The sequence below is a fragment of the Furipterus horrens genome, unplaced genomic scaffold, assembly GCF_987537825.1.
Source record: "Furipterus horrens unplaced genomic scaffold, mFurHor1.1.pri manual_scaffold_4, whole genome shotgun sequence".
Classification (NCBI taxonomy): domain Eukaryota; kingdom Metazoa; phylum Chordata; class Mammalia; order Chiroptera; family Furipteridae; genus Furipterus; species Furipterus horrens.
The window spans coordinates 72,024,808-72,052,611 of NW_028327174.1; the positions used below are offsets into that span (position 1 = coordinate 72,024,808).

Consider the following 27,804-nt stretch of genomic DNA (forward strand, 5'->3'; position numbering starts at 1 on the left):
GCACTCTTTTCTGGGTGCCACAACCATGACTTTCCGTAAGTAACCTAAAATGGGTGAACTAGATTTACGTGATTTTAAATAAGTCCGTTGGCCTTCATTAGTAAAAACATTTCTATGTAACTTGTTGCATGCTGATTCAACTCTAAATATCTGGTTCTACCCATTTGCAATTTTATGTCTTTTTGGTTTATTATTTCCCTAGGCTCAAAACAGAATAGTAATTATGGGGTTTGACATAAATGGCCTTGTTTTTTGTTTTGCTTATGGGTTAATGTTGGAACAAAATGTAAAATTAAGATTACAAAAAGGCATAAGCCTAAATATTTGTTATCAATAGAGAGCACTGAAAAATCTGCATTTATTTTCCTCAAAACCAAATGCTGGGACATAGCTGTATTAAAAACTGACCAATGGCATCATCAGACATTTGATTTGATAGATAATTACAACAGCCACATTTCAAAATCTTTTCATAAACAATCTAAAGAAGTACTCCTAAAATCATGTTAGACCAAGCCTGCCTGGAACACATTAGATGCAATGTATACAAAGACATATATACTGCTCTCTAGTATACAATTAAAAAAAAACAACAACAACATGGAGAATACAAAACTTATATTTATAAAGAACAGCTATACAAACATTCTTATAAAGGACAAAAAAAAAACTCAAAGTAATCAGAATATTACTTCTTATATATAAGGCAACTAATGCCCTAATATCTCAAAGTCCTTTACAAAAGGAGATAATGTAAGTTCTAGTTCAGTGTTTTGTGTGTATTACTTTTTTTTCTTCCTTTTCATCTGCTTTCAATGTAAGCTTCACTTCTTCAGCTATAAAAGCTCCCAGTTTCTTATTCTTTGCTTTCTTAATCTTTTCCTTGATGGCAGTCACATCAATTTTAGTTTCAGTAGAAGCTGGACCAATAAAAAACATAATATATGTAATTCTTTAGATTTTGCCAAATAAAACATAAAGAATATGTATTTAAGACAGTAATTTCAGAATACTGCTATAATTGGGGCATTATATTATAAAATATAAAATACCTGCCATCTGCCTAGAGGTAAGTCAGACATTTCTTTAAGAGAAAAAAAAATCATAAAAATACACTAGTGAAAGTATACATGAAAATGGCATTATAATTTAGCTATCTGAACCAATTACTGAATTCAACTGTATTAAAACTACATTTTTTTCCCCCTTATACTTGAAATGAGATTATTTTTACTTGTATTCTTCTCCATATTTTGGAACTTTAGAGTACTCATTAATATGCCAATTTTCCATCTTGCACATTAAAATAATTTAAAAGTACATTTCATGGAGAATATTATATGTAGTCCTTCCAGCAGCTTCAGTAATTTTAATTAACTAATCATAAAGTTACAAGTCTAAATCTACTTCATTTAATATCACATAAAAACTTAAGTTTTCCAAGTATTAGTTCACTGAATGACTATAATAATCTGAAAGTATTTACAGGTCCCTGTACCAGAATTCAACCATCTAATCAATGCCAAAAGCATGAACAAAATATAGAAAGAAAGCGGCAAGAAACAATGCAACCTTTTCTTACCATTTAAAGAATATTCAGAGCATAAAAGAATCACAAGATAAAATATTATACAAACTACCACGCAACTTGAGAAGCAGAGTTAAAGCCTCCACTATAGTTGAACAGCTACATTTTTAATCCTGATAAACTGAGATTAAACTAACTATTGAACCACCTTCAAAGTACATAACTGAAAGATTATACAAACTGGAAATATAATGGTATGACATCTTAAACTTTTACTTAACCAATTATCTTTCTAGTAAAATATACTACAGGGAAAGGCAAAAGCACGTGTACAGTTGTGAGTACACAAAAGTTTATTCTTGTATTATTAATTATTGTATTATTTTCCATTTGAACAGTAAACCTACTTTTGCCCCACCCTGTATTTTTACTGCGGTTCGCACGGATGTAAGATAAGATACTATATAAAACAGTAATGCTCTATCTAGTTCTGACCAACAGGCTGTACACAACACTGTCAGTGACACCCTCCCCTCAGGGAGCCACTGGTCACTTTGTGGAGGCGCTTTAGGAATAAACAGCACAATGTCACTAGTGAGAAAAAATGCAAATGAGCAGAGGGTGAGTCAAAATGAGACTAGGACTGGGGAAAGGCTACAGGGACAGGAGTGACACCAACCACCTTGATACAGTTTATACTCACAATGTGAAAACTCCCACTCCCATGCACTTTGCTCAAAATAAGTCTTATTTACACTTTTTTTTTTTTAAGCTACATTTCTCTCCATCCTCCATTTTAACCCTCCACCTCTTTTTTTTTTTTTTAAGATTTTATTTATTTATTTTTGGAGGCGAAGGGAGGGAGGAAGAGAGAAACAATGTATGGTTGCAGCTCCCACACCCCCAAAACTGGGGACCTGGGCCGTAACCCAGGCAAGTGCCGTGACTGGGAATTGAACTGGCGGACCCTTTGGTTCCAAAGCCAGAGCTCAGTCCACTGAGCCATACCAGCCAGGGCTTACATTCAGTTTTCTTATACCTGTCGTCGGCAGCCGTCCGTCTCAAGAGACGATGGTGTAGCTTCTCAAGAGTCTATCTGCACCGCCGAGAATGGCTGTGCAGTCCGACTCGGGAGTGACACGGTATCTGTCTCCTCCCGTGTTAAATCGACATCTTGCGATGACGCTGGAGTGTCCTCTCCAGTGAAGCTGAAGCTACAGAGCCTGGGCAGGGTGATATGGAGGGTCTGCTGTTGCCCATGCAGCAGACCCCCCCTCTCTTCGCAGCTGAAGGGTCCAAGGGAAAGACGGAGTCAATACAGCTTGGCTTCAGGTGCGCCGCAGGAGTTGCCGGTGTTGACTACAACGTCAAACCGCCTTAGGGACTCCGGCTCCGGATTTTCTGTCGGGGTTTACTCCCTTAGCCTTTCCCCTGAAGAGGTATGCCGCAAGGCAGCGGAGGTTTTTTGGAGTCAGAGTTTTCCTTCTCTGATGTGCCCTGACTGGAAGATCGAACCAGCGACACTTAGCTCGCAGGCCGACGCTCAATCCACTGAGCCAAACCGTACATAATCAAAAATACACACACACACACACACACACACCACACCACACCACACCACACCACACCACCCACCAATTCCAGCTAAAATACCCTCAATACAGTTTCTGACAAAATTGATTGTAAGTTTCTCCCTCATGTAACGAAATTCAACATTTAATACTGACCTGGCTTTCTGGCTGTGGCGGTGGGAATGCTGTATACTCTTCCTTAACAGTTTTTTCTTTGGTTCCTTGCGTTTGTTTACATTTTTGTGTTTGAACGGTGGCAAAAATCTTCCCCAATTTTGTGATCTTAATTCAGAATCTTTTGCCAACTCTTTTTTAAACATTAAGGCCTTCTGTCATGCTATGTAAGAACAATGTAAAATATTTCAATTTCCGAAGTCATACATTTGTCAAACTAAGACATTACAAATATTGTAGCCTGTTTGGTAGGATTAAAGTAATTTCATAAATAAAAAAAATAACATGTAATCCTGGACATGCATAATTAACCAAGCATCAGAAAACCACTGGAAGTTTAAATTAAGAAATTCAGAATTATTAAAATAGAGATGAAAATGAGACTAATTTTTTCAACCATTATTTCATTAAATCCTTAAAATTCGACTGAACAGCAGGGAGAGCTCTTAATAATATTCCCGCAGGGAAAAAAAGCAAACTTTCTCACTATCAGACAAAACCAATATTGTCACATTTCCCCCACACTATTTGAATTTTATAGACATTGGAACATCAGAGGATGCAGACCAGGCATCAGATGCACAACTAGCTCCTTTATATTTAATATCCCAATGCACCTCAAAATTGTTCTTTTATGCCAATTCAACAGACTTTATCTTCACCAAATTTAAGTGGACTGCTCAACAAATACCCTAAATAAAACAGTTCACTGTACCATGATTACATTTCCAAGTACAGTCATGAACCTCTGCACACAGATATAAACAGATCTCTCTCAAACAGCTAACGCTAAATGAGTGTTAAAAAAAAAAAAAAAAAAGGTTTTAATGCAATCTGATATATTCCAAGCTTTATTTAATAGAAAAAGGCAGAATTCTGAAAGATCACATCTTTAAATATAATACATGAGGTCACAATCTAAGAAAATAGAATTGATATCACCTAGGACAAATTTTGTGCAGATTTTCTTTGTATCAGAACTATATAATACATTACAGTGTCCCTGTCAATACTGGGCTCCACACAGACTCAGCTCCCAAGAAAGTAACTACAGGACTTGGGCAGTTGAGTGGGCTGAACTCTACTTCTAATTTACCCAATATAGCTGTTATGTCTATTAGACTTTCATATAAAATTTAGTTTCAAGAAAGGTTTCTTTAGCTAAAAGAAGTCTGACAACTGTTATAGCAATATATAATTAACTTTCACTATAATATTATAAATTAGATGAATATTCTTCATAATATCTAGGACTGTTTTTCAAACCTGAAATTTACAAAGTCAATTAGTCACTTATAAAGATTTTAATGAACAAGGTGGAAGATAGAAAGGGATTATTACTATATTGCAAAATAGCCAACAAACCAGACATTGGCTGCCAAACTGAAATAACAGTTCCTTCAGCTGCTCTTAGTGGCTAGTATATCTTCCATAATGGTCAACCTCCCTTCGGTAGTACTATGACATTACTCAATTATACTGCTAAAATGTGACATACAGAACTAGTACGACACTCTGGAACTGTGAATTAGGAGGAAGGGGGCTGGATTCAGTCAGAAAATGTGGGTTCAAGTAATTAGATGGCCACTTTTTTATGGAAAGTCACTTAATTTTCCTGTTCCAGCTCTCTCCTTTGTAATGAGGAAATGAAAATACCTCGAGGATCTGCTGTAAGAATTGAATAATATATTTAGACTTTACAGAACTATAAAGTTTACGTTATTACTGCCCCATGAGAAAAGAGCAGGTAATTTATAAGAATGAGGTCCAAGGGAATTCTATTAAAGGCCCTGGAAAGGAAGAAGCAAGACCTCACAGCCTGGTTCAGACAACAGCATCAAAAGGAGTTAACTGAAACAGTATCTGCTCCACACATTTCTCAAACAAGTTAAAAAAAATGTTCATGAAAAAATTAAATAAACATGACAATAAATTCAAGCAGAAGAAAATGTATCTTTAAGGAAAAGTTTTCAGAGTTTGACCTCTACTGTCTGTATCTGTTGGTGCAAAAAAGATCTGTTCAATCCTCTAATATTTGAGCATGTGATTTTCAAATGTGCTACAGGTTAAGAGCCTAAATACCCATTAAAATTTGTAGTGAAAGAAGTGTGCAGACCTTCTGAGAAATGGATGTCTGTATAATTATCAAAGGTTGGCCATAACATGTTAGGGTCCAGAAGCGATGACTCCCTCAAATTCCAGGAAGTACACATTGTGGGTACTTCCTGGAATTAGTAATTAACAATTACTAATGGGTAATCAAACAAAGCACACTCTAAAAAAATAATCATAAAACAATGTATTACAACAACTACTCAATTTGTTCTCTGATGAAAAGTAACTCAGAGTAAGTAGTTCTCACCTCTTTTAAGCCTCTCAATGGTCCAAAGGTTGAAACTGTTTTCCCTGAACCATAATGTAAACTTATTAAGAGTTCCAGTGCCTACACCAAAAGAATACGTTGAAATACACTGAAAAACTCATGACATAGGAAGATACTCAAGTTTCCTACCGATAAAAACTATTTTTGATTTAGATTCTTTAGATGAGCTGTTGTCTTTTTACAAATCTTTCTTACTAAATAACCTATTTTAATGATGTCACATGCAACATCATCCTGAAGAATTTGTACTGCTTTTTGAAAAAATAAAGAAAATACTCCAGAAACACAAATACATTTCTTTTCAAAGCCCACACTGACATCTAAGCAGAATAATGAAAACTCTACCAATGGAGGGGGTAAGTAGGGAGGCAGGGATCAATGGATGCAATGTTATGCTGTCTCTAGTGTTGGCACAAATAAAGGAACAACTCTGTAACTGTAAATTTACCTGTTCAAATAAAACACTCCTTGCTAACAGTTTTATTAGGTCTCTGGTCCTAATGATGATATATGGATCAAGTCTTCTTTGTTGTATTAACAGCCATGCTGCCTTCGATCAGGTTCAGGGTTGCATCAATGTGCTACAAAAGGAAAGAGCGAACAAGCAGCTGTCTAAAAATGAATTCAATGTTAGATATTTATACAGCCTATCCTAATCTAACTATTAATTACTATGAGTTAAGCTCTCTCTAAAATTACATCAATTCCCCTTTTGAAGAAGCTGGGTAGTTAATTCAAAGAATACTTGATTACTTTCATACTTGAAGAATATAGAAAGTGGGGCAATTAAAACCATTTATACCCACCTGGCTTTAGATTACTTTGTATTTACTGAAATAAAGATTATCTCAAATTTAAAAAATATGTAACAATCCAAATGAGGCCATACTTAAGACCTAAGGTAAAAATATAAAGCTGTATGGCTTCCCTATCCTGGATGAAGCTCTCATCCATCATCTACTCCTTAGGGAGAGAATGGACTTCACTTTCCAACTTTTTTCAAGTCAGCTTTAACTAGCTAAATACAAACAAAGTAAAAACAAATTATCATAGGTTCCTAAAGAAGCAATTGAGGCGGAGATGCTTCCAACACCCTAGACTCGGTTGGAAACTACTCTGTCCAGCAGAGGTTTCACAACCATGGCGCAACAAATTTATCCAGGACACTGTATTTTGTCTGGGGGGTAGGGAGGTCGCGACCCTCTCTAGTGGAGAACAGCAGCCAGATCTCTGTCCCTCAGGCTTTTTATTGAGAAGGATACGCATGGGAGATACAAGATCAAAATTCATAAATCATCAATGGCTTTCAGGTGCCTAGATTACAACGGACAATAACTGATTACAAGTTCCAGTACAGCGGGTACGATGACCCGTCTGTGCCAGGGTCTATCAAACATCTTGACCCCACACTGGCACTGGGTACAAGGTTTCATATATTCCTTGCTAGGGATTGTTTATACTTAATTAAGAGATCAAGAAAAGCATAATAAGCATTCTTTAAATCCAATTCCCATGGAAACCCTCTGAATGGTTTTCAGGTACGTCTCCCATGCAGCCTTTGCTGAGACTTAAAGACAAGCACAGCCCAGGGTGGAGGGACAGGTCAGGCTCAAGCCAGGGCTACAATTCCCTAAACCACAAGGAGCAGATCCCCACAAGCAATAATTGGAAAATTATGCATCAAATGTCAGTATGAGAAAAAAAAAGATATTTCAATAAAGCAAATAGAAATGGTATTTTTGATTTGTGAGCATACTGAGAGAGAGCGAGCATGTGTGAACTCAGGAGAGGCGCTGGATCAATGTTTCTCTCCCTCTCTTTCTTCCTCCCTTCCCCTCTAAAAATAATTAAATAAAATGCTAAAAATACAAATACACTGCTCTAAGGGCATGGCAGCAGCAACAAATCAGGGAAAGTTGGCACATCCGCAGCTTTCTTTTAAAATGAAATTCAAAGTGTACGGGACATGGCGACTACCATTGGACAGAGTAGGCGTTCTCAAACTTGGAGTGCACAGATGAGTTTCCAACAGTCCATGAAATCCCTACAATTTTAAAGGTATGTGAATTTTTCAAAATACTCTATTATCCACAAAATTAAAAACAAATAGATTACAAGAATAAAGCTTATGTAGGCTGTTTAAAAAAACAAAGGAACCAAATTAAACAATTACACTGGCATGTTAAAAAAAATCCAGCAGCACACATACTTACTTAAAAGTAAAGGTATAAGCAGAAGCAGATTCTCAAAGACATATATAAATTATGCATACATGTTCATTCAACACTTTCTGTACTAATGGCCAGAACCCTTTCAAGCAAGCCTCCCTATATTTGGGGAACAAAGTTGCAAAACTGCTCTCCTCCATGAGTCCTCTGGGATTGTCCTCTTTGGAAAAAGCTGGTTCCTTCCAACCAATACGTATAGCGAAGAGGTCTGATTCATCTACAGGAAAAAAATTACACATAAGATTTTAACCAACTTTTGGACATTTACAAGCTTCCAATACTCTCCTTACATTTCCTCTTCCTATGCTTTGTAGATTATTCAACAAAGAATAGACCTCTATAATTATCATCCACACACTGTATTAAAATTACTTGTATACATTTCAGTCACTTCGTAAAGCAAAGCTCCTGGGCCCAAAATCTCTTTTAGCAATCTCATCAGGAGATTACTAAAGGCTAAAAAGCAAGTCTTTATAGTCCATGTTACCCACCCCAGTCAAGTAAACCTGCTTTTATTTCTGATACATCCACTTTGCTATTTCTGGTTGAAATCACAGTGAATTAGGTAGTCTTCATATATCATTCACTTTCCAGTATCCTAAAAAAGAAAGCTCAATATCTACAATTGCCATTGCTAAAATGTATATCTGACCAAGTCCTTACCCAAATTTAAACACTTTATTGGCTATGAATTTAAATACTGGAAAAAATACATAGAAATTTCACAGTATAAAGTACAAATAGCCCCAAAACATGTGAAAAGATGTGCAACCTCATTAGTAATAAGGGAAGCTCAAGTTAAAACCCCAACTAGATAACATTTCACACTTATCGAAGTGATAAGAAATCCTTAATTCAGATAATACCAAGTATAACTATTCGTAGAGCAATGAGAACTCTCATCCATTGCTAGTGGCAATATAAATGGGCACAAACCCTTTGGGAAAGATTTAGCATTACCCACAAATACCCTGTACTTCAAGGATTCCAATCCCACGTACTACCTAGAGAAAACTCTTTAACATGTAAACCAAGAAATATATACAAAGATGTTTACAGCAGCATTGTTTATAATAGCAAACAATGGCAACAATGCAAATGGCCATCAATGGTAGAATGAAAATATAAATTAGCACATATTAATACAAGGGAACATCATATAGTAGTGAAAAGAATAAACTACAGTTTCAAGTATTGCCCTGATTAAATAACAAACACAAAGTTAAGCCTAAAAAGACACAGAAAAATCCCTACAGTCCCCTCTAGTTCATATTAAATTGAAAAACAGGTAAAATTAAACCACGTTGGGCATATGATACAGAGATCTAATTAAGATAACGGAGAAGTAGGAGGAGCTGTAGGACGAGTTTGCCAAGGAAATGGAAGGCAGTCTAGGCCGGGACTAGCTGAGAAGCTCAATGCAGAGAGCCAATCAAAATAAAAAGAGGGGTCTTCCGGCCAAGATGGAGGCGTAGACAGACACGCTGCATCTCCCTCCACAACTAAGAAGAATACAACTACCTCAAAACTAGAAACAACCAGAAGTTCCAGAAAATCAAACTGCATGGAAATCCAGCAAACAAAGATATAAAGAAATATTCATCCAGACAGGTAGGAGGGGTGGAGCCGGGGCAGAGAGGATGCGGTGTGGTGGTGGCGGCGGCAGCAGCAGGCCGGCAGAAAGTGCAGTGACACGTTTTAAAAAGTCAGGAGGGACACCTGGGGAGCATTCCCAGCTCCTCACTGGACCTCGCAGCTCACGGTCCCACCACCAGGAAAAATCAAGCCTCATTGCTTCTGACTGTGCAGACCAGTGGGGGTTGGGGTGAAGGCAGAAACTGTTACAGAACCCACAGGCTGTTTAGTTAGGGGCCCGATTGCCCGCCGCCAGAATTATAACTCTCAATACCAGAGTTTAGTGAAAAGAAAAAGAATTGTTTATTTAACAGTTATATAGACTTAGATTATTTGTGGATTTCTGCCGCTAGGTCTTATATTCTTTAAAATACCCACAAACACATAGTTCTACCTCCCCCTACCAAACCAGGCTAGTTTTAGAAAAGTTAGAGATACTGTTTCCCTACTTCCTAGACACAGTTCAGCTTTACCAGCAGCTGCCAATCACTCAGTTCTGATTGGGGAGGTCCTTTCTGTGCTGTGGTGCCCTCCAGCTCTCAATGCAGTACCGCGTGGATTCTTAGCCTCCTTGTAAACTACCTTCATCCTGCAAACTGCGTGGATCTCCTCTCCTCAAAACCGCATGGCGAGAGCCCTTCTTAAAGCAGCCTGGAGATCCGCCCCCCCCAAAATGTCCACAGCTGCCTTTTAAATCCCTGACTGCGTCCTCTGACGCAGTGGGTGTGGCAACCAGTTCTGACCATTTACAGAACCCTAGGCAGGCTCTGTAGGCTCTTTCCCTACCATCCCACCATCCAAGACCCCTCCCATCTTCCTGGGCCTTGGAAATTTCAAAGCCAATCTTTGTGCAACAAAGTTTCCAGCCACTAGCCCCAGGCATGCAAGGCATCCTGAAAGCTGCTTCCTTTTCCCTATCTCCCTGCTGCGAACTCTGGGGTTTGTTTTTGGACTCCCCTGTTTCTGTAACAAAACTGCTGGTCTCTCAGCAGAGTCCATTTGTTTAAAGGGCTCCCAAGGTTCTAGAAAGTCTGAAGACCCACCCACTCTGGGAACGACGGCCAGGGCAGCAGCTAGAGGGGTGCCAGTCTGGTGGGGAAGTGGGAGAGGTGGTGAGTACTGGGCAGGCGGCATTGTTCCCTCTCAGGCCCCTCCCCCACATACAGCACCACGATGTGGTAAAACAGGTCACCCTGTACTGAAGAATCCATAAGACTCCTCCCCTTACAACGTAACAGGAGTGAGAGCTCTACCTGGGACTCAGAGGCAAACAAACACAAGAGCCTGTCAGCATGAGGAGAGGGAGAAGTATGGCCCAAAAGGGGAAACGGATCAAGGTTCCAGTGGGAGAACTAAGCAACGAGGTGATAGCCAACGTAACACACGAGGAGGCAGACAACCTAACAGATGAAGAATTCAAAACACATGATAAAGATGCTCACAGGCTTGACAGCTATGCTTGAGTATGGCAAACACATAAGAGAAGAAGTGAAGGCTATGCTCAGTGAAATGAAGGGAACTCCACACAAAACCAATGGTGAAGGGAAGGAAACCAGGGTTCAAATCAATGATTTGGAACTTACGGAAGAAAAAAGCAGTCAACCAGTGTAGAACGAGGAAGCAGAATTGAAAAAAATGAGGAAAACTTCCCAAATTTTGCAAAGGAGATGGACATACAGGTCTGGGAAGCATGGAGGGTCCCAGGTGAGCTGGACCCAGAGGGACCACACCAGGACGCATCATGATTGAGATGCCAAAGGTGAAAGATAAAGACAGAGTCCTGGGGGCAGCAAGAGAGAGGCAGAGAATTGCCTACGGGGGGGGGGGGGGGGTGTCTATAGGACTCTCAGCTGATTTCTCAGAGGACACTTTGCAGGCAGGAAGGGACTGGCAAGCAGTATTCAAGGTGATGAAAGGCAACCTGCAACCAGGATTACTCTATCCAGCAAAGCTATCATTTGGAATGGAAGGGCACATGAAGTGCTTCCCAGACAAGCTGAAGCTAAAGGAGTTCCTCATTACCAAGCCATTATTATATGAACTATCAAAGGGACTTACTTAAGAAAAAGATCAAAACTATGAACACTAAAACAACAACTCACAACTATCAACAACTGAATCTGAAAAATAAAAACAAAATCCAGTGAAGCAAACCAGAATAGGAACAGAATCATAAGTATGGAGATCATTTGGAGGGTTATCAGCTGGGATTGGGAAGGGGGAGAATGGGGAAATGGTGCAGGGACTAAGAAGCATAACTGGTTGGTACAAAATAGACAAGGGAAGTTAAGAATAATGTAGGAAAGGGTGAAGCCAATGGACTTATATGCATGACCCATGGACATGAACTAAGGGCGGTGGGATTGCTGAAGGGAAGGGGGGGTACTGGCCAGAGGGGGGCAAAGGGGGGAAAAATGGAACTACTGTAACAACATAATCAATAAAATATACTTAAGAGGCTGGCTCTTTGACTCATGAGCTTTTCTGTCTCCTGAGCTGGCTCTCTCTCAGGCTCTGGCTCTCTAGCTCTCAGGCTCTTCCTCAAGGATGCCAGGATGCTGGTGCTACAGCTGCCTGCATTTCCCAACCGACGGTATTTTGGATGGGCAGAAACTCCAGGCACAGCCTAGCATAAGGCTGCCCCAGCCAGAGAGTGGCAGGTTTATTCTTTGGGTGTTCTAGAAGGAACAGGTTCTGAGGCAGAAGTCTGCCATTTTTCCACCATTGTGTAGCTTTTGTGTACTATGTTGTTTTAGTTTGTAAACTAACCTTACAGAAATTGATAGGCTTAATTGAAGCTGTGACTTGATAAGCTTTAGTAACTGCTTTTGAATAAAGATTACTTTTCTTTACCACCAAAACTTTGCCCCTGGAATTCTGCCTAGAGGCCAGTGGCGGGCAGCAGGAACCCCACTTGCTGTTCAGTAACACATAGGTGGTAAAGATTATAAAGAAAAAGAAAATAATGACCAACACAATTTAGAACGGTTACTTCATGTCTCAGAATGAAAAAGAATATGATGATTTGAAGAGGTGCTTGTAAGGAACTTTCCGGGTACAGTAATACTAATTATTCTGCTCAACGGTTTGAGCGCTCCAGTCTCACATGTTGGTTTTATTCTTTAAGCTGTACATATACTGTGCTCTGCTATGTACGTTCATAATTAAAACAAAACACTTTTAATAACTTCCAAATGCCTCTAAGAATGACACTTCAAGGTTTATAACATTTCCAGTAAAAATGGATGCTGAGACCCTGGGCTATTTCTCTAGCCTCTTTTCCTGTCACTTACACTGAAGAAAATGGGTAAAACCAACATAAAACAAAATGTGGCAGCAATTTAAAAGCAGGACAGTCTAATAGTAGGAACTGTGTCGTCTAATATTTTAGCAATCTGACAAACACTAAAATAATAAATCTTCCAATTTTTTTTCCACAAATTGACAAACTAGCACCCAGGACGCGCCAGATAATCTTCTTATCACTACAACTGTCTCATTCCATTATCAGCGTTCATTCAAATACGAAACGACTGTTGTGGAGCAAGTGCGAGAACCAAACGGTCGGAAACAATCAAATTATAATTTAAAGAGCCTTTATTAGTTGGCCAGCGACTCCCCACCAGTCCACAACCGGACTTAAGTAGACAGCCCCGAACTTAGGGATTGGGGGCTTTATAAAGCATTTCAGGTGCAGGAACTTGGACAGAAATACAGCTTGTATAGACAAAAATTTTCCACTATTCCCCAGGTCATTGCTCAAAGAAATAGGTCACTGTTCTAAGGAATAACAGTTAGGTTAAGTTCCTTGTTCTGCTGGGTCAGAGCATGCAACCGCGGGGGTCTGGTTCCCGGGACCCAAGTTCAGCTGATTATCTTCCTGGCTAGACATCTAAGAAATACCCTTTAACATTCCCCACTAAGAAATACCCTTTAACAACGACCTTCTACTTCCACCGCATTCCTCATTATCTCAACAACTTCCAGCCATTGCCGATGCCTAACGTCCCCAAAGCCTTCCGCAACTTCTAAATCCTCACTATTTTCAAAAGACGAATTCTGCCACACCTTCACTTTGGGAGCCTTTAGCAAAAGCAATTAATTAGGAACACGTGACCGACACCAAATCCGCCAGATTGTTTGGCAGGCCTGCCCAATAACACTAAATACCCGCTAGTATAGTTACTCAGCTTGAAACACCGTAACCCCAGACTTCGGCTCTCACACAACCTTACCTCGCTTCTCCGGCTTCGACTTCTGGTTACAAAATTTACTTTCCCCAGCTGCTGTGCCTGGCCGCTTCAGTTTGAATAACGCCATCTTGAAATCGCATCCGGTGTTACCGGAAGTGGGACGGCTCTTAAATCCCTCCCTCTAAAGCCCCCCCGTACTCAAAATGAGTTCCGCATAACTTAGATGAGGAGACCTGCGCAGTCTCTGTGCCTTACGCTAGAATCGGCTCTTCTTCTACGTGGCCAATGGAAAGTCAGAGTTCTTTTCCGGGATGTACTGCGACCACGGAGTTTGGCTGCATGCTGGGAATTGTAGTTGAGCTCAAGTGTTGTCTGTAATTGTCCCATGGCCTCAGAGTCAATCCCCGACGACCCACTCCAGGGGTTGGTCGCGTAGTGCAAACCTTCGTATTAGCTGACTTCAAGATGAAGTTCATCACTACTACAAATTTTTACACTATCGGAGTCTAAAACTTTTTAGATTCACTGAAGATAATACTTCTTTTGATGAATGGTCTTACTGCGTGTCATTTAAAAACTTTTCTGCAGCACAAAGTCTTTGATATGTTGAATTCCTTGCATCAGTGAAATGGGAAACAATTATCTGAAATCCATCCTTGCGTATCTTACATAAATGATTTTTATGAGGTACAGTGTAGAAAACAGATTGTTACTTAGGGGTAGAAGATCCCAAGACACAGGATTATGTTTAGATTTTTGCTTTTGTCCTGTGTGTCTTACAGACAATGATTCTGACATTTTTACAATTTGCTCAAAAAAGTTACAAATCCCTATAATAGAGCAAATAACAGGTGAAAGTTATAAAGTGTGAAGCAATTCCTTCAATGTTCCCAGAAGCCCTATAAAGCAAGTTTTTATTCTTACTTAAGAAACCCAGTCACTAGTAAGACTTCAACTCCATGCAGTCTGACCTAGTAGCTCTGTTGCAAGAAGGGTTGGATTTTCAGCCTCATAGCTTTTGGGCATGAACTACACCACCAACCCTTTTCTGGGACTCCAGCCTGAGGGCCCACCCTGAACTTTTTGGACTTTCCAGGCTTCCATAATCACATACTCTCTATATATTGTCTCTCTGGAGAACGCTGACTAATGCAGTAATTTATAGTAGAGCAAATCCTGTGGCTGATGAACATATTACGCTCAACTACATTACTGCCAGAAAAGCATATAGGTATAATAATATCATATTTCCCCTACCAGATTGGTAAAAAAGAAATAATAAAAATATTTTTTAATAATAATCTGCTGGAGGAAAGAATACTCTCATACAGGCTGGTGGTAATGTAAACTGTTGCTGCCTTCTTGCAAAGCAATCAATCAATATAAAGTATATACATATTCTTCCACAATATTTTCAATCCTGGGAAACTGTTGACTAGAAATAAAGCACTATTCTGTTAGGGCATGTGTACAATTGTGTTGGTTACAATATTCCCTCACTTATCGCGGGTTATTATGTTCTAGACACCCCCCCCCCACGATAGGTGAAAATCTGTGAAGTAGGAACCTTACATTTATTTTAGTATTTATATATTTTAAGGCTTTATAAACCCTTCCCACACACTTATATACCGTTCCCAGTCCCTTATTAACCGTTCCCACTTCTTTATTAACCTTTTCCACACTTTTATAAACACTACTTATGTTCTTAAACATAGTTTACACTCTTAAACTTATGTAACTTTAACAACATATGTATACAGTACTGCAAAATCCCGCGATATAGCCAAAAATCCGCGATAGATAATTAAATATATTTTTTAAAATCCCGTGATACTGTGAGGCCGTGATAAGTGAACTGCGATATAGAGAGGGACCACTGTACTGTCATATAGAAGCAGTTCAGTGAAAAGCACTTTGAAGCCACACTGACTAGTTTAGTGCTTATCGGCTGTGTAGGCTTGAGCAAGTTTCTTAGCCAACCCTATTCAGTTTCTTACAATGGAGGGAATAAAATTAACTCAGTGACTCTGTACATATAAAGTGTTAAAAAAAAGAAGTGCAGTGCATATGGAACACACTCAGTAGGTGTTAGCTATTATTTACTGATAGTGGCAAAAAATAAAAACATCTTGACTATTAATTAGAGATATAGTTAAGTAAATTAATGTTACCTTCATGACTGTGAAATATTATGCAACCTTTCATAATAATTAACTAAATATATATGGAGTGATCACCTAGAGGTATTGAGTGATAAAAGCCAGATACAGAAAGATGGGATAATTATATGCATAATTATAATTACATTAAAATATATAATTATACATATATACATAATGTAATTATCCCATTTTTATAAAGCAAATCAGTAATTAATTCAACAATTATCATTGAGCACCCACAATATTTCAGGCACTGTTCTAAGTACTTGGTCATGTCCTATGTGCCGAACATAATAATATTACTCTATATAATTATTATTTTACTTTACACATTACTTAACTAATGTGATATATATAAATATATGTGTATATGATTGCACATTGAAAAATTATTTGGAAGGATATACATTAAGCTTTCAAGGCTGGCTATGTTAGGAATGAAGGCTATTAGAAAAGAAAAAAAAAGTAGGGAAAAAGACTAAACACAGTAGGTGTTCATAATAAAGCAGTGGGCTTGTGACCCTGTTTTTGTAAAACTGTGTGTATGTGTGTGTGTGCCTGCATAGGAAGATCTATAAAATGATAGTCAACACAATGTTGACTGCTACCTCTCAGTACAGAGATATTTCAAAGGATGGCAATTTAAATAACAATACAGTCAAATCAATCACAGATTTTTTCCATTTTTTTATTGTTGTCCTATTACAGTTGTCCTGTCTTTCCCCCATTGCTCTCCCCTGTCCCACAATCACAGCTTATATAATTTTATTTTAACATCCTTGAAAATATTAATATGAATAATGCACTCAGATCTGCAAAGTTATTCCCAGAAATTGCACAAATAACACTAAAAGAAAAATTAACATCTCTGAAGTTTATTGGCATAAATTTAGCCAGAAAAGTCCTTTCTGGCCACACCAACTGCAGGCAGACCCATTTTGACTATGACTTTCCCCCTCCTTGGCCTCTTCAGCAATCTAGACCCACATGCAGCCATCCTCCTACAGGTGTGTTTCACCAGCCCTTATACTCTGCTCATTCATTTTCCCATGCAAAGTAAGTTGGCCTCACAACTCTCCTTTGGACTTAGAGACCTTAATTCCCACACAAGTAACCCAGAGAGTATGGGCAGAGAAGTCATGATGTGGCTTAACAGTGATGGTGGGTGGGAGTGGGATGTGCACTTCACATTTATTAAAAAGAGCAGAAACACTGGGCAAATAGGCATGTATTTTCATTTAATATTTCTATAATAATTTACAGGATAAAAAATGATTTTCCCAGTAATCTATTTTTTAATAAGCAATCAAAAGGAACTTTCTCAAATACATAGGGTTGAATATTTTTTATTTTCTAACATACATAAGCTGCTTTCTATTCCAGTTAACCTCAGAAAAAGGTTTAAAACCTTAAATCAACATATATCTACATCAATAGCAGTAATTATTACGATGGTTGTAAAATGAGGCCCTTCTAACTCCAAATGATTGCATAATAAAACAGGGATCTAGTGGAAGGCAGTCAAGAAGAAACAACACAATAAAGCATCCTCATTTTAAACTAATTATATTATTAACATATTTTTAGAAAAATAATGTCAGTAAAAGTGAAGTATCCTGCATGAAAGCCTAGAAAACCTGGAAATCTGGGAGACCAAGTCTGAAAAACATACTCAGCCAATCTTGGACTGTTTTCTGCTGTGCAACAGGATGTTCCATGTGTCACAACCATGGCTGGTGATGGGATGAGATCCCTACAGGGATAGCCATGTCTTCCTGCAAGGCTACTCATAGCAACTCTGGAGGAGGAGATACGGTGTACTGCTTTGGCTGCTAACCAGTTCTTTGACCTTGGATAGGCACTACTTAACCAATCTCTCCGGTTCTTGAATTTTAAAATGAGGGAATTGAGTTAGATCATTATTTCTCAAACTTTAGCCAACTTTAGAATCACTTGGAAAGGTGAATCCACTCTCACTTTAGTCAGTAGGTCTGGAGTAGGGCCCAAGAATTTGCAGTCCCAACAAAAAAAGAATTAGTGAACACAGAAATTTCAGTGATTCTACTTCAAAGGGTTTGTACGTGCTTCACCTCTAACAAGGCATGCCGTGAAAGCAGTTATTTTCCACTTTGCTTAGCTACTTAGGGCAAAATTTGCCTGGTATCAAAAGCCAAAGTTTCCAGATAGTATTCGCTATTATGCTGGCTCCTCAGTGGGCAATCCGACTCAGTTTCCCTCAACTCTGCCTCTGTAACTCTAGGCTTCTGTTGTCTCATGACCCACACAAATAATGCAACTTGTACATGCAATTGATGCTTGGGGTCTAAAGACACTTTTTACTGCTTGAATATTAGTCTCTCCAGGCCCCAGGCCTATGAAACATTAATATAATAACTCATTGGGAATCTAATCTAGCCTCTTCTGCTATTTCCAGAGCAATCCTTCCTCTTTCTCTTCCTAATTGTTCTTATTGATATGCTTAGTATAATATTCTTCTCCCTAAAGAGAAGCTGAAACACATTTATGGTATTAGTTTCCACAGAGCAACAGAAGGCTTTTTAATGCATGCATGAATATTCAAGATTTAATCAGTGGCATGTGAAGTGTATTGATACTACTGAGAATTATTTTATGCAAGGAGAACAAACAAACTACAGTCTTTTATTTGTTTACATGACACTAGGGGAATATATGAACTTTTCCAGAAAGCAAATTTCTAGTCATTTGTTAAATCTATATGCTTCTCCCATCCTTCAGGTAGTGGTAACTGCAGATGGGCTGTGATGAAATGAACTTTTTAGATGAAGTATTTTAAACATGTAATGAGTTTATATTTAAACAAGTTATTTCATGATGCCACCATTTCAAAATAGTGACTTTGCTTATTCTTTGTTTCAAATTCTCTAATTAAAAACTCTAGCACCTGACACACAGAGACATGAAACTTCAGTCTTTAACACTACACTTTTGCCTGTGATCACTTAGTGATTTTAACCTCTTTTGGCTTATCAGTCATTTTACTAATGTGATGAACTCTGTGGGCCCTATACCCAGAAAAGCAGATATATTTGGGTACACATAACATTTTACCCACAATTTGATATGATGTTCACACATCTGTCAGGCTCTTTCATAAAACCCTAGGGGTTCAGGCTAAGGATCCTCTTAAAGCAACATGGAAGGAGTATCTTATCAGCCTGGATCTAATCTTATGAGCACTTGAATTCCCTATTCTTAGAGCTCCCCAAGAGAGGCAGAGGCGTTGGAGGGGCTCCTTCACCTTAATAAATAAGCACATGCTTTTTACAATGAGAATTTTGGTATGACTTAGTACTTGCAGGTATATTTTTCAAGATTCCTTTGACTTTAAGCTATTGCAACTCAGACTAACAAAAAAGAGTAACAAAATTTATTGTCCTGAATAGCTGGGAATTGGATTTAGGACCTCAACAGTGTCATAGAGACATTCATGCTCTTTGTCAATTTCTCTATCTCTCTCTCCCTCTCCTGCCACACCATTCTATGTTTTGGCTCTGCTTTTCAGCATTGTCCTCTGAAGCAGAGATGTCTACTTACAGCTCCAGAATTAAATCCTCAGGAGAAGGAGTTTCTTTCTTCCTGAGAGTTTCATCAAAAGTCCCAGGAAGACACTCCAACACCAGTCCTAGAGGTGGATCACATTCATATAAACTATATGGGCCGGGAATGGGAAGGAGTGAAGACTAAGGGAAAAGTAAGAGTTGCTGCCAAAAGAAGGGTACTGGGTGCTGGCCAGAGGAGCAAAGACCCAGAATGTATAGAACAGTAAGTATAGTAAGATACCCAAGGGATTAATACATTTTCAGGTTTTATTCATCACCATCCCACATTTCCATGCCACCATTTTATTAAAATTAAGCAACACACTGCTCTGGCTGGGTGGCTTAGTTGGTTGGAGTGTCATCCTGTGCACCAAAGGGTTGCAGGTTCCATCCCTGGTCAGGGCACATACTTATGTATGGGTTTGATCTCTGGTCCAATCACCTATGGGAGGCAACCAATCAATGTTTCTCTCTCTCTCTCCCCTCCTCTCTCTCTCTTTCCCTCCCTTTCTCTCTAAAAATCAATAAACATATCCCCTGGTGAGGATTTAAAAAATTAAGCCACACACTTAAAGAATTACTTAGATACAATTACAAGATAGATGGAGGAATTATTTGCTAAAATTTTATTTGGGGAAGTGGGGGCAATAATTCTTCATATTTGCTGTGAGGTTTTGAAATGTCTATTGATTATTCTAATAACTTGGTTTATATTTCTCCAGACACATGTGATGATACTGAAAATGTGATCTGTAGTAACTTGGTGTATCTCCTTTTGATAATGGTTATTCTCCCATGAAGTATATTTCCTTACAGGAAATTACTATATATTTTTTCTCTTGATGTTGAAAAGACTATGAAAGAAAAAGAGAAACTACACAACCATCATCCAAGACCCATTCACCTAAAATTAATAAATGTTAACATTTTGTCATTTTTAATCCAGCTTTATGCAAATGTATATATAAGGTAATCTTACATTTATGCGAAATGAAGTTACTCTCTTCATAGTCCCATATCTCTATTTTCTCTTCTGGAAGAAATGACTATATTATTTGATTTTTAAATGAACTCTTTTAGACTTACAGAAAGGCAGATAGACTAATATAATAAATACTTTTGTAGTCATAATTAAACTTAAGACATAATATATTGCCAACTGAAGCCCCTGTGTACACACCCCTAATTTCATTCCTCCCACTTCCATCAGAAGTGATCACTATGCAAGTGGGGTGTCTATCACTTCCATGAACATTTTGTTTGTACGCTTACCACACATACACACACACACACACACACTCACACAGAGGCATAATCTTTAAATAAAATAAAGTAGGTTTTAACTATTTTATATATGACATATTTACACATTATACATGAATAAACTTGCATATAATTATGTATTTTATATTAGTTGTATATATATAAAGTATATATTTTATAAACAAACATACATGTATATGCTGTGTGTACTTGTGCAGCTTGCTTTTTTTGTGAAATAGTTTGTGTTGAGATATATTCATGCTGACTTTTCATAATTCTACTTCATTCATCCATGATGTATAACTTTTGAAATTAGTTTGTGAAGATATTGCCGTTTCTGTCTTGGCCTCTCTCTTTCCCTCAGATGTTTGCCCTGGGGGTAAGCCAGCTGCCATGTCTTGAATAACTCTATGGAGAGGTCCACATGGGAAGGAACTGAAGCCTCTTGCCACCAGCCTGTGAGAAAGTTTGGAAGCACATCCTTTAGTCAGGCTTTCAGATGACTGAAGCTTTGGTGGACGCCTCCTGAGACCCTGAGCCAGAAGCACCCAACTAAGCTGCCCACGAATTACTTTCCTCAAAAACTATATGTTTGTTGTTGCAAACTGATCATTTTTACACAGACATAACTAAAACAATATCAAAGCAAGTACAAGCATTTATGAAAACAGTTAGATTTTGATATGGGCATGTGGAAATGAAACTTCTCACAAAGAATTTTTTCTCTTGATTCTTGCCACTAGAGGGCAAAATGGTCACAAATGATAGCTTGAGTCAATAATTGAAAGACTTCATTTCCATGGAACTGCAGACGTCAGACATACAAAATACCATAGAGATTATGAAGTCCAGCTCTGTTAAGTTACAGATAAGGATTCTAATGCCCAGAGACATTAACTGACTGGTGTGAGGTCATACAGACTAAATGTATGAACTCGGTTGCATTCAATAACATACAGATCCAGTAAAATCAATTCTGTTGTTCTTTTTTAAATCACTAGATATAAAATTGAAAAAAATGCTTTAGAAAAATCATATTTTAATTAACATATTAATATTCCTAAGATTTAAAAAATTATTTTGATCTTATTTATTGGGTTCTAGTTATGAGGCACTTAGCACACATTATGTGCTGTGTGTCTTTTCATTTAACCTGTAAAACAAACCTTTGAAACATACCCATCAATACATGAGGGCCAGTATCTTGTCCAAGGACACAGAGTTAAAATGAATCAAAACAAATATAAATCTAATATAGGTTGAATGTTATTACAATAATATTGAGGACTATTCAATCTTTGATTATACCAGAAGTTGGGTGCTCCTAGAAATCTTTCAATATGTTAAGACACTTAAGTGATTTTCATATAGCATTGGAAGAGAAACAAAAAGAATAATTTTGATAACTCTTCTTTCCTTTTACCTAGAGGGTTCTCTCTCTTTCCCTCTCTGTTTCTCTTTCACACACACATACACGCACATTCACGTACACACACTACCCTTCGTTTGAGCTGACCAGCTGTGTGATCTTGGTTAACCTTCTTAGAGCTTAATTTTGTTTCATCTTTTTTCATTTCTAAAATGAAAATACACCTACCTCCTTCAGACTCTCAACAGGGATGCTGTAATGGTTAATGAGGAAGTCTTTATGAATCTTATTGGATTTTGCAGAAGACAGGAGTTTTATGAAGCTGAAGAATCATTATAATGGTAATTAGTAATAATTTAGAAATCTGGTAATAGTGACTTGGCTGGAGCTATTGCCGCACTAAAGCAATGAAGTAATGACAACATGTCAACAGCATCATGTTAGGAGAAGGAAGGTGCAATCTTTGCTGCCTCATACTCTGCTTTGTCCCTCATCCCTGCCTGGTACATGCTGGTACATAGCCATAGCAATACCCAGGCAGTCAGGAAGGCAACCCTAAAAGAACCACATTATGTGACACATAGTCTCCACAGATAGCCACCGCCGATGCTTTTCTTCATTGCTTATGCATGCCACTCCTCACACCAAGAGACTGAGCCTTTTTCTCCTTCCCTTTGAATCTGGACTGGCCCTGTGACTTACTTAGACCAATGTGAATACACTCTATTAATTCCTGGTCAAGCCTTCAGGAGAACTAGCAACTTCTGCTTCCTCTCTTTTGGAAGAGAAATGCAGTGTAAGCCATTCAGCTATCCTGACACTACCTCACTGTGAGGAAACCCAGACTGGCAGTGTAGAGAGAGACAGAGAGAAACATACCTGGCCAACTCACAGATGTTCCATTCATTACAGTTGACATTCTGGATATGAGTGAGTAGAGAAGCAATCTTACACATTTCAGCTCTGGTAGACACCACGTGGAGCAAAAAAGCTGTCCAGTCAGATGGCAGAAACAGGAGAATTGATAAATATTTGGTATTGTTAAGCCATTATGTTCTCAAGCTGTTTGTTGCACAGCAATAGATATTCTGGACAGCTATCAATATTTAAAACAGAGTCATTTAAAATACCTCTTGATGTCCTCTTTGCTAAATGAAATATAAGATTCCCCCAGAGAAGTAAAATAAGAAAATAGTGTGGTAAATGGAGAGGGTAATTCCTTTTTAGAGGATGCAAGTTTTTAGTTTCATAAAAGTCCTGCCAAAACAGAGCATTTATTCTTTCATTCACTCACTTTTTCATGTTTAATAAATATTTATTGAATTAATTATTTGCCTATTGTAGAGCAGGCACAGTTCTAGGCCTAGAGTACCTTTTGCTAAATGAGAGAGATAAGGTTCCTAATCTCATGGTGCTTGCATCCTAATTGGAGAAGACAATAGCAACCACAACAAAAAGATTCTATCAGCTAACAATGTAATTGAGAGGGGGGATGTCATAGCATTAAGCATTAGCATAGTCTTTCTGAGGGTCCCATGTTGATGCATCATCAGTAAACTATTGCGGAAAAAAGAAAGAAAATGTTCCCCCTGAGCTAGCAATACAGATTAATTACATGCAACCTAATTATCAGTTTCTTGGTATTCATATACACTCACAGTTCATGATACAGGCAGGTACCTCCCTTTTGGGACTTTATGTCTATAGCTTTGCTAACACTGCAAGCAACAGGATAAGGAAGGATTTTTCCTCCTACCTTAGGAGCTTTGGGGAGGTAAAGGTGCTTGCAGTGGAGAAATAGGTGCTGTGCTGGCACCGTCCCTGTTTATTAACACAGTCTGAGACATGGCCATTTCTGTGCTTAAAGAAAATGTTTGAATTAGAAAAGAAATAAGGAGCTAAGTATTTTATAGTCCTAAATTTCTGGAAGCTTCAGTAACTGATTTTCTCATGAATAAGGGGAACTTCTGTTTTCATAGAAAGTTCCAAATGGAAAAACCAGTCTTCTTTCATACACAGTATGTTACTCTGTAGTATCATAAGCCTGCTGTCCAGACACTTCCCTATCCTTTTAAAATTAGTGATTGCTTCTCTGAAAGCAGGGACTCTGACTGACCTTCTTCATTTTCTCCGATCGTACACGCTTAATAAATATTTGCTGAATAAATATGAGCAGAATTAGATAAAGAGACCAGTGTCTGCATTTGAATCTCAGCTCTGTAATTTATTAGCAGTGTGACTTTAGGCAAGTTTCACATGATCAGGGCATGGTTGCTGAGACAAAAATAAGATGACCCACCCCACCACTAATCAGTTCATATATTAGGGAGGGATGTTATTATAAAGAGGTGCATGTCGTGCCGGAACAGGAAACGGGAAGCGCTCCTGCTCCAGTTGCTCTCGCTGAACCCACTGTACTCATGATGCCCCTGCTGGTCAGCGCTAGCACTGCACCCCCAGCAGGGGGCTCACGGAGTCCGCCCCACCTGCCTCTGAGAGTCTCTGAGGCGTGGGCTCTCCCGGGTCCCCGGGGAACTAAGCAGCAGGACCTGCAGAATCCAGGGGCCTGTCAGAGGTCTCTCAGAAGCTTGCTCTGTGTTTCTCCTGTGTGCATTGCTTTGGTATGTCTAGGTCATTCCCGGGACCCTCTCATCAGGAATGGGGCAATGACATAAGCCTTTTTGCTAAAGGAGGTTGTGAGACTTAGGCCAGGTAATCTTGGCCCAAACCCAAAGATGATTGGTTCAGTTCTTTGCTACTGGCTACTATAGACACGGCCCTGAACTTCCAAGACTCCAAGCCTCTCCATGCTCCAAAGGAAGTCCAGAACGTAGAAAGCATATTCCATGTCCTTGGGAGCCTAGGGAGTCATGGACAGAGAACAGACAGTAACATTCCGGAGCCTGTGGGACTCTTGGCTTTTCCATGCATGTCCTCAAATCTGGGGGCGGGGCAGTGGGGCTGGTGAAACTGAGAATTTCTCTACGTTAATCCCCTCCATCTTGGGGGCAGTAATGGGGGTGCAGGCAGGGATCATCCTATTTGTTTCCACCCAGATCTGTAGATTTCAGACCCTAGGCCCTCTTGTCTTCTGCCTGCCCTGAGTACAGTCCCCACCCAGTCAAAACCCTGGGACATTGAGGGTCCCAACAGGAACCATAGAAGCAGGTTACTTGTGTACAAGATTTTAGAATGAACTCTAGGCAGCCGTGAAACATATTTGGGGAAATCAATAGGAATGAGATATAATGGCTTATATGAAGTGAAAAGCTGACTGGGGATATAGGGTGATCTCATTAAAAAAAAAACTCTTTACAAATTTAGATGGCATTATGAAGATATGCTGAGTTGTAATCTTCCAATTTAAAAAGAACACTTTCTTGTTGATATGATGAGGAGGTTGGTATGCTAATATAATTTTTAAAGCAAGCACACAGTATAGTGAAGTATACAAGTTATTCCCAACATTTTCTTTTTTAATTTACTGACATGGGACCCTGAGCATAACTGTGGTACCCAATGAACGCCCTGAAATACTGCATTTGGGAGCTGGTCTCTGATTTTACAGTGAGAAATGCCAAGACAATGACTTCCACTGGAATGCACCTCATAAACATTGGGTCTTATGAAATGTAATTTGATCTAAAGGCAAGCCTATATATTTTTTTGAGAACCCCCAATACTGTTTTGCATAGTGGCCATAACAGTTTACATTCCCACCGACAGTGAGTAAAGTTTCCTTTTTCCCCACAACCTCTCCAACACTTATTACTTCTCTTGTTGATGATCATTGTTCTAACTGGTGTGATGTAGTATTTCACAGTGGTTTTGATATGAATTTTTTGGTGACTAGTGAAGTTGAACACGTTTTCATATATCTGTTGGCCACTTGTGTGTCTTCTTGGAAGAAGTGTCTCTTCAGGCTCTGCTCATTTTAAAATTGGATTGTTGTTTGTTTGATGTTGAGTTGTACAAATGAATTCTTTATATATTTTGGATGTTAACTCCTTGTTGGAACTGTTGTTTGCAAATATTTTCTCCCATTTGGTAGGTTGCTTTTTTGCTTTGTTGGCAGTTTCTTTTGCTTTGCAAAAGCTTTTTAATTTGATGTAGTCCTATTCATTTAGTTTTTACCTGATTTTCTTGCCTTTGGGGTTAAATTCATAAAATTCTAAGACCAAGGTCCATAAGTCTAGTACTTATGTTTTCTTCTGTATAATTTAATGTTTCAGGCCTTATATTTATGTCTTTGATCCATTTTGAATTAACTTTTGTACAAGGGGACAAACTGTAGTCTAGTTTCATTCTTTTGCATGTGGCTTTTCAATTTCCCCAGCAGCATTTACTGAGGAGACTTTCTTTTCTCCATTGTACTTTTATTGTTTCTTTCTTGAAAATTATTTGTCCATATACATATGGGTTTATTTCTGGGTTCTCAATTCTGTTCCAATGGCCTGTGTACTATTGTTCTACCAATAGCATGCTGTTTTTACTATTGTCACTTTGTTCTATAATTTGAAGTCAGGGAATATGTTACATCAAACTTTGTTCTTTTTTCTCCGGATTGCTTTGGCTAGTTAGGATCTTTTGTGGTTCTTTTTGTTCTTTTAAAAATATATATATCATTGGGATTTTTTATGAGGATTGCCTTAAATTTGTACATTGCCTTAGTAATAGGGTCATTTTAACTATGGCTTTTCTTCCAGTATCTTTCAGCTTCTTTGTGTGTTTTTCAATCTCTTTTAATAATGCTTTGTAGTTTTAAGTGTACAGGTCTTCCACATATTTTTTAAAGTTTATTCTTAGGTATTCTATTCTTTTTGTTGCAATTGCAAAATAAAAAATTTTCCCATTTTTTTTGAAATTTTATTGTTAGTATATAGGAATGCAATGGATTTTTTAAAAAATGAAGAATAGAGCTAGTATATGACCCAGAGACCTCCCTTTTGGGTATTTACCCAAAATTTGAAAACATTTATTTGCAAAGATATACACACCCTTATGTTCATTGCAGCATTGTTCATGGTGGCTAATACATGGAAGCAACCAATGTCTCCTTTGCTAGATGACTGGATAAAATATTACTTTTACTCATTAGAAAAGATGAAATATTGCCATTTGTGATAACATAGGTCTTGAGAGTATCATGCCAAGCAAAATAAGTCGGACAAAAAAAGTCAAGAACCATATGCTTTTCCTCATACGTGGGAAATAAAACTGAAAGCAACAAATGAACAAACAAGAAATACAAACAAACAAAAACTCATAGATATAACCGGCAGTGTGGTGGATAACAGAGGGAAGAGGGGTGGGGCAGTCTAAAGGGTAAAGGGGGTCAAATATATGGAGACAGAGGACAGTTTGGCTTTGGATAGTGGGAACACAATGCAATATACAGATAACGTATCACAGAATTGTACACTTAAACCTATATAAATTCATTAATCAATGTCACCCCAATAAATTTAATTAAAAAATTAAATAATTGAAGGCATGAAAAACTCAGAGATTGGCTTCTTACTGGCGGAACGGTGAACCCTGTAGCACTAGGCCACCAGGGGGCAGTGCATGTCTGCTGGGACAATGACACTGCTCTGGCTCCAACATGCCTATACCAGTTGGCTTTCTTCAGAAGCTGTTTTCTGACCTCAGAGGATTTTAAAGAGAATATTTACTTGCTTTTATTCATGGATTTCATTTGGAAGCTAATGAAA

General features: G+C 38.4%; 1 long non-coding RNA gene across 2 annotated transcripts; it reads right to left on the bottom strand.

Annotated features, from left to right (window-relative positions):
* Positions 1-326: 326 nt before the first annotated feature.
* LOC150012200 (uncharacterized) lies at positions 327-13,851 on the bottom strand. 2 transcript variants are annotated; one of them, XR_016510509.1, is made up of 6 exons: positions 9,406-9,426; positions 8,410-8,482; positions 7,870-8,101; positions 6,105-6,237; positions 3,256-3,436; positions 327-920 (listed from the first exon to the last, which is right to left on the bottom strand). It is a non-coding gene; the product is annotated as an uncharacterized LOC150012200 (long non-coding RNA). The 2 variants fall into 2 exon arrangements; XR_016510508.1 differs by lacking the exon at positions 9,406-9,426 and adding an exon at positions 13,755-13,851 and having other exon boundaries at positions 329-920.
* Between the last annotated feature and the right edge of the window lie 13,953 nt (positions 13,852-27,804).